This window comes from Diospyros lotus, chromosome 2, assembly GCF_014633365.1.
Source record: "Diospyros lotus cultivar Yz01 chromosome 2, ASM1463336v1, whole genome shotgun sequence".
Lineage (NCBI taxonomy): Eukaryota > Viridiplantae > Streptophyta > Magnoliopsida > Ericales > Ebenaceae > Diospyros > Diospyros lotus.
The window spans coordinates 12,919,696-12,928,226 of NC_068339.1; positions in this window are offsets into that span (position 1 = coordinate 12,919,696).

Here is an 8,531-nt window from a genome sequence, read left to right on the forward strand (position 1 = left end):
TAACAATTCGGTATTGCAGCCTAATTAGCTGCTGTATTTTAGTTGTACCAAAAACTATTCTCGATTCGATTTCTTTCGGCACCATAAATCCTATCTCGGGGTGCTTGTTAATGCCATGTCATTTTTCTTTGGCATCTTGGCTCTAGGGCACTCCCGAAAGTTGATTCGGTCATCTATACGGTAATAAATTACCATTATATCATTCATTTATCCTTAAATTCTATTTTTGCTCCTAAGATATTTTATCCTTGAGTTCTTTAGAATTTCTTGGGTATTACATGTGTCACCGGCTCTAGAATGGATGCATCGGTCGAGGGCTAACCACCGTGAGCCTTGACCCTTCTCCTCCGTATAGAACTTGTCGAATGCTGGCGAGATGAATATGAGCCATCTTCTTGTACTCCACCTCATCGAGTACGCATTATACCTACACAAATAAATAAATGAGCATATACAATTAATAACTAATATGATTGTGTCATTTAAAATAAATTTGTTGGTTATCGAGTAAACACTACATAGGAATTGGTAACTACGTATACATCAAGTTTTTTAAGCGATTGTGTCATAGCCTAGGCAACCACATTCAAAAGATTATTGCCTAGACAAGACCTTATGCCCATTGATCCCCTTTAACACACACCTATAGTACCACACACCATCGCTTGGAAGTGCAGTAACCCCACTGCAGCAGTGCCCCTAGAGGTTGCTCTAATACCATATTGTCCCAGGCTAGGCAACAACTTTTTGGTGGCCCCGCTATAGTAGCACCCTAAGAGGTTGCTCTAATACCATACTTTCACAGCCTAGAAAACCACCTTCAAAAGGTTGCTACCTAGGCTACGACAGTATGGCATCAGAACAACCTCTGGGGGCGTTGATGTAGTGGATCGGGCGACTTGGCACGTTGGCGTGTGCTATAGAGGGTCTTGGGCTTTCGTATATGGGCTAGACAACAACCTTTTGAAGGTGGTTGGCTAGATTGTTATAGATTGTGTCATTCAAAGTAAATTTTAGAAATAGTTAAATGTTATTCAATTGAAACAAAACCTTTCACTATATTGTTTACTTTTACCAAGCCATATGAACTTTTGCTTAAGATCTTAACTTAATATAAATTAAAAAGGAAAAAAAACAAATACTTGAACCTTATTGGTACAATCCCAAGGATCTCAATATAAAGCCTAGAGACCATAGTATACAGCAAAAAAGTCATACTACTTCATTGAGCCTTACAGTTCCTAAGAATGGTTCTTCTGATTATCTTATTTTGCATAGGCTTTTACTTGCATTTCTCAATGAATTTTATGTCATAATGGCTCATGAATAACAACAACAACATATCCAGCTTTTATCCCACTATGTGGGGTCGGCTATATGAATTCTAGACTTCCATGTATTTCTATTTTTTGTCATATCTTCATTTAAATCCATACACTTCATATCAAACTTTAATGTCTCCCTCAATGTCTTCTTAGGTCTGCCTCTACCTATTTTTTTGATTAATTGTTCCATTTCATCAACTCTCCTCACAGGAGCGTCTCTTGGTCTCCTTCTCACATGACCAAACTATCTTAGTCTAGTTTCTCTCATATTTCCTTTATTGGCACTACTCTTATCTTATTACGAATAACTTCATTTCTAATTTTATCTTTTCTTGCATGGCCACACATCCATCTTAACATCCTCATCTCCGTTACACTTGTCTTTTGCTCATGTTGGTATTTGACTGCCCAAAATTCTGAGCCGTATAACAAAACTGATCTTATAGCTGTCCTATAGAATTTTCTTTTCAATTTTAATGGGATTTTATCATCACATAACACCCCCGATGCATTTCTCCATTTTAGCCAACCTACCTTAATTCTATGTGTGACATCCTCGTGAATTTCTCCATCTTTTTGAATTACTGATCCCAAATATCGAAAATGGTCTTTTCTTTGTAAAATTTGGTCTTCCAATTTTATTATAACATCCTCCACTCTTGCATTCTTACTAAATTTACATTCCATATATTCTGTTTTCTTTCTACTTAATTTAAATCCCTTAGATTCTAAATTGTTTCTCCATAACTCAAACTAAGTGTTCACTCCTTCTTTTGTTTCATCCACCAACACTATGTCGTATGCAAATAGCATACACCATGGCACCTCTGTCTTAATATCTTTAGTGAGTTCATCCATTACTAAAGCAAATAAGTATGGACTTAGTGCAGAACCTTGATGCAATCCTATTGTAATTTTAAACGGTTCAGTATCCCCTCCACATGTTTTGACCCTTGTCTCTGCACCATGATATATGTCCTTAATGGCTCATGAATAAAAGGGAAAAATCTTATATTTTCTCTATTTGTGCAGACAAGATTACTTAATCTTTGAGTACCAATAAAACAACAACACTTAAATTGAGTTTAGATTTTTACATAATTGCTACTATCGTCAAATAGCCTCCATACATTTCTCTTTGGGAATGTTAGGTTGATCAACTAAGAGTTGCTGTAGGGCACCAAGATCACCAGTACTACTATAAAGAAGCAAAGGTATCACATAAACACATTAAAGAACAAAAAATCCAAAAATAAAAATTATAAATGAAAAGCTCCTAAAGCACAAACAAAACAACAGTTATATATAACCAAAAGTAAGATGACAATAGAGAACAAGAGCAAAAACTAATTGATTAACCAAAAAGATCCGTGAGGAAAGATGTTCAAACAAAGGCAAGAACGTAAGAAACATATACTAATATAATAAAACATGCCCAAAAAGAAGATGAATACATCAAAGGCAACTGATCATATGCCTAACAAAGCAGTGAGGGCATAGAAGCAAAATCGAGAATGCCTACAATGACCATCCTAATTATTTTACACCTTCAAGCTCTTACAATTTTTCAACTTCCATAACGAACATCAAGTCTCATGTTTAAAGCTAAAATAATCAATGGGGCATGTGAGAAAAGCAAGGAAAAGCCACATATACCAAGAGAAACAAGAGTTGATATAGGAAACATAAGCAACGAGTACATCCAAAAGATTCGGATGCTTTGAACACATATGAATCCCAAGGTTCGGACGCGTTCAACGCCTACGAATCTTAGGATTTAGTTGCTATGAAAAACCTGAATCCGAGGGTTCGAGTGTCCTATAAGTAATAAAAAAGGATGAATGCGTACCTATCTGAAGCAGTGTAGCTTTGAGCTCGTGTCTTCGTCCGTAGCTTTGAAGCATGTCTTTGTTGTCCTCGCAAAGCATTGACAGATGAGCAATAAAAGTAGCCCAGCAGTAGTCACCAACAATTCGAGTGGCGAAACGGAATAAAAGAATTGCAATTACGACTTCGGCGAGAAAGGTGACTGGTGAGTCCCACGATAAGGATAAGACATAGGAGACATGCAGGCAATTCGATTGGGTTGTTAGGGTTTAAGGGAAAAAGTGGTTGTAGGATTAAGGATGGCAATTGCAACCGAAATCGTGGGGAACCGAATCGAAACCGAACCGGTCAACGCGGTTAAAAACCGTTTGACTGAGTAATGATTTAGTTCGGGGAAAAACCGAACACTGTTTCAATGGGTATGGTTTGGTTATGGTTTTCACTAAAACCAAACCAAAACCCGAACCGAAATCGAACCTAATGGTGGGTAACCGAACCGAACCCAATATATATAATATATTATATATATAATATAATATGTATATAAAATATATATTATATACAACCCCGCCAACCTGAGGCTAGCCCACCCTAACCCAATTGCCTTGCTTGCAAACCCTTCTCCCCTTATTTTCTCCTTTCTCTTTCAACCTCGCTGCCTCTCGCTCGTCCGCCCGCCCTCGCCCTTGCTCTCTGCATGTCTCTTGCTCTCGCTCGCCCTCCCTGGATCTCTCTTGCTCTCGCTAGGGCTCGGCCCTTGCTCTCGCTTGCCCTCAATCTCTCTCACCCTTTCTGCCTCATTTCTCTTACTCCTCCGCGCGAGCTTGCCAATCGCCCTCGCTCTCTGCATCTCTCTTACTCTCACTCGCCCTCGCTAGATCTCTCTTGCTCTCGCTAGGGCTCGGCCCCTCTTGCTCTTGCTCGCCCTCGATCTCTCTCACCTTCGCTGCCTCTCGCTCTCTGCCTCATCTCTCTTCATATTAATTTATTTTTTATATTTATAATTTTGTTAAATAGAGTTGGCTCATTCATTTCAGATGTATATGCATCAATTTACGAATAATATATTAATGTTGTTGATGAAGGTATTAACTTTCGTAGCTAATTTTTTTTAGCTTAAATTACAATTTAATTATTCACATATTAATTTATTGATCTTAACAATTGTAGGTTTGGAAATGTGATTTTATATCCAATAAGTTTTGTAACTTTATGCAAGAATAAGGTAACTTTATTAGAATTTATCTTTGTTTGTTGTGAAATTATCAAAAAAATTTATGAATGTTATTTGTCTTTGTTTGTTGATATGGATTAAACTAAAAAAATCATGGTTAAACCGAAACCGAATGGTTTGGTTATGGTTTTAAATTTTTAAAACCAAATAGGTAATGATTTGGTTTTGGTTTTAATAATTTAAGTTTGGTTTGGTTATGGTTTTGACAAAAATCGAAACCAAACCAAACCATTGCCAACCCTATGTAGGATAGCTGAGTGCGATGATAATACGTTAAGAGGGTATTTTGGGAAAATAATAGCTACATAGAATAATTGAATGTTGCTACATAAAGCAAGTGTATAAAATTGTTATAGAAAGGAAAACAAGTTGCTGCAAATAGAATTACCCTTATAATTTTAGTAAATCTTAAAACAGTTGATTTTAATTTACTCTTCGAATTGAAATTAAATATTGGGACACATGAGATTGAGAATCTAAATTGAAACTATATATGTGTATATATGTGCTCTATGCGCATATACAAAGGTGAAGTAGATGTTTTATTTATTTTTCTCTTTTTATTTACTATTAGATGTTAGGAAAATATAATAATAATTTAAAAAAATTAAATGAATTTTTTTTTGCTAAAAATATATTTGGAATAAATTGATGTTGACTATTTAGATATTATTTATCATTTTCTTGATATATGGATAAATTTTTTACATAATTTTTTATTGAGAAAACTCTAATATCTTGAGTTATAGAATTATTACAAAAAATACTTATGACGTTTGAGAAAATACAAAAAATACCATTGAGGTTTAATGTCAAGTTGTGATCTTCCTCTATTCTTATATTGAAACACTTTTTTTTTTTCACGTCATTTATTTATATTTCTTCAAATAGCCAGTGACACCAACAATAAACTCTTTATTATTTTTTAAATTATCGCTTTTACGTGGTCTCTTGTCGTTTGTCCATCAATTTCGATAAATGAGATAAATCGCAGGTGAAAACTTTGTCTCACTATATAGGACAAGGAATCAAACTCAAGATCTACTGGTGCAAATTTCAATTTATCATGGTCCGACCACTTGATCTGTGCCCTAGAAGCAACTTTCTATTATTTTTTTCCTTCTCTTTTTCTTGTTAATCATATTCTTCATTTTCATATTATTCATTTGTTATTATTTATCTTATTTCTCTCTCGCACACACCTATATTTGGGTTGAAAAAGCCTACACCCAGGTTTATTGTCGACTTCTTATTCTTTTATTCATCATCATCTCTTTCTTTTCTTTCTTTTTTTTGGTCAATCTCTCACTTTCTTTTCAAACCCAAACATGGATTTCAATGATAACCCATATCTAGGTTATCATTGGTTTATTTTTCCTCTTATTATTTTCCTTATTTTGTTTATCTTCTTACTATGTTCATCTCTCTCTTCTTGAACCCAAATCCACTATCAATTTTTTCTTCATATTCTCTATTTCTTCTCAAATTTAGTGGCGATGAACCTAGACCTATCGTTGGTTTCTTTTTTTCCTTCCTTTTTTTTATTCTTCTCATATTCATTTTCTCTCTTTCTCTTATTGAACCTAGATCTATTGTCAGTTTATTCTTCTTTTTATTTTTCTCTTCATTTTATATTTTTCTTCTTGAACTCAATGACAATAAACCTATATCTATGCCCCCCCCCCCCCCCCCCTTTTTTTATTCATCTTTTCTCTTTCTTTGTCTCATCTTAAACCCATATCCATTGCTGGTTTCTTTTTTTTTTGTTTTCATTTATCTCTCTCTTTCTTCTTGAATCCAATAGTGATGATCTCAAATATGGGCTCCACTGTTGCATGTCAATGATGAACTTGGGTTCATCACTAACGTGGACATAAATTTCACTGGGTTCATTGTCGACATTGAGATAGAACCCACTGGGTTCATGAAATATTCATTATTTTTATATATTTTCTAAACTTTCATTACTATAAAAAAAAATCAACAGAGTTGTAATTCATGTAATATTCATTATTTTTATATTTTTTAAATTTTTTAGTAAAGATGGCAACAAATATCACAAAGAAACACATTAATCTTGGCAATTAAATTACTTATTTTATTAATTAATCCTTGTACCCATCATCCGTGGGAAAACTAGGTCAAGCACCAACATTGACCATCCTAACGAAGGTTACTGGGTGGTTTAACATAAAGTTTAAGTTTGAATTTATAAATATTTTTTAAATGTAAATTTATAAAAAGTTTATAGAATGTTTGATACACAAGTATGAAAAAACTACTTATTAATGAGTTTTTGGCTCCTTGGGAAGTTAAAAGCTTATTTTTATTTGAAAATTTGTTTATAATTTTACAATCAAATACTTTAATTTTTCCATGAACTTCGAGTAACAGAAGCAAGTAAGAAATTCATACCATAAATTAAAAAGAAAAAAAATATGAATGGTTTAAAGGTCAAACCGTAGTTGAATTAGGGTTTTACTGTGATGTATTTATAAAAAATAAAAAATATATATTAATTAAAGTTATTATATAAAAATTCTATAAAATTAAGTCAAATAATAGTTAATAAATTTAAAAATGTATTAAGTTATATTGCCTTGCAATTAGAAAATTAAACAAATTAAGCTCAAATATTAAAACTACAAATAAAAAATAAAAAATATTTGTGTTATAACGAAGTGGTAGATGATATTATTTTTTAAATTTAATTCATTTTATAATTTTTAAATAATGCACATGTATTTTGTGGGATTTGAGGGTTGATATGGCTAAGGTTATTTTGTTTTTTAAATATTTTATGAAGTATCTGAGATTGTCATTGGCATTCAATGTATCAACAGAAAGAGAAAGAGGTAGAGATGGCAAAATGGGCTCGGCCCGATATCGGGCTAGGGCCAGCATTTTGCTGGCCCATTTAAGGCCCCGGCCCGCTAATCGGCCACAAACCCCCCCTCAGCCTCGCCTCTCGCCTCTCGCCCTCGCTCGCCCTCGCCCCTTGTCCTTTGCCCTCGCCTGCGCCTCTCACTCTCGCCTTCGCTCGCCGTCGCCCTCGTCTCGCTCTCGCCATTGACCTCGCTCTTTGCCCTCGCTCTCGCCCTCGTCCTTTCTGTCGCCGGCGCCCCTCGCTCTCGCCCCTCAGTCGCCCGCGCCCCTCGCTCTCAGTCTCGCCCCTCGCCCTCTCTCGCTCACGCCGCCTGTCTCTGGGCCAAAAATGGTATAAAAAAAAAAATTTGGGCGAGCCCGTGTAGGGCCGAGCTAGGGCCAGCAATCTGCTGGCCCGTTTTTAAGCGGGCCGATTTGGCCCGGCCGGCTTGGCTTGCAGGCTACTTGGTGGCGGGCCGGGTTGGCCCGGCTCGGCCCATTTGCCATCTCTAGGAAGAGGTTGTCGTGGCCTCGTCAAGTCAGAATGATTAAAAAAGGAAAGTATTGAGGAAGAAAATGTGTGATTTTTTTTTACTTTTTTCTATTTTCAGATATAAAGTAAATAACTATATGTGTCACTAAATTATTTGTGATCCCACGCTTTACCCCACCAATAATATTGGTCTCAGTAATTATAATCGGACCTCGTGAGATTGAGGGGATTGTTTATAATTAATTTTTTTATTTATTTTTAGGGTAACATTAATTATTATTTTTAGGAAAATAATTAGGTTTTAATAAATATATTTTATTTTTAGATAAGGTGTATTTTTTAATTTAAAATAATAGAACATAAATACTGTTTAGACATTCAAATTTGACATTTGTCATAACATTCTTCTTTGATGGCTTGTATTATCCGTCAAATCAACAAAAATATACAAAATATCAATGCATAATGTCAATGAATTTGCCCAACTTAATATCCAAATAACATTTTTACTAATAAAATGTTACAAAATTGATATATTTATCATCAATTGATAAAATTATTTTGAAAATAAAAATAATATACTTTATCTAAAAATAAAAATATATTTATCAAAGTTTAACCATCACTATGAGGCAATGTTTAACAAATTGGTTAAAGGCTATCTTTCTTGTTAAAAATAATTTATAAAATATCATGTGATGCATCTTTGACCCCCCTTAATGCCTTTTTTAATAATAATATATTGTTCTATATGATAATTAAAATTATTGAAATTTGAGTGAAAGTC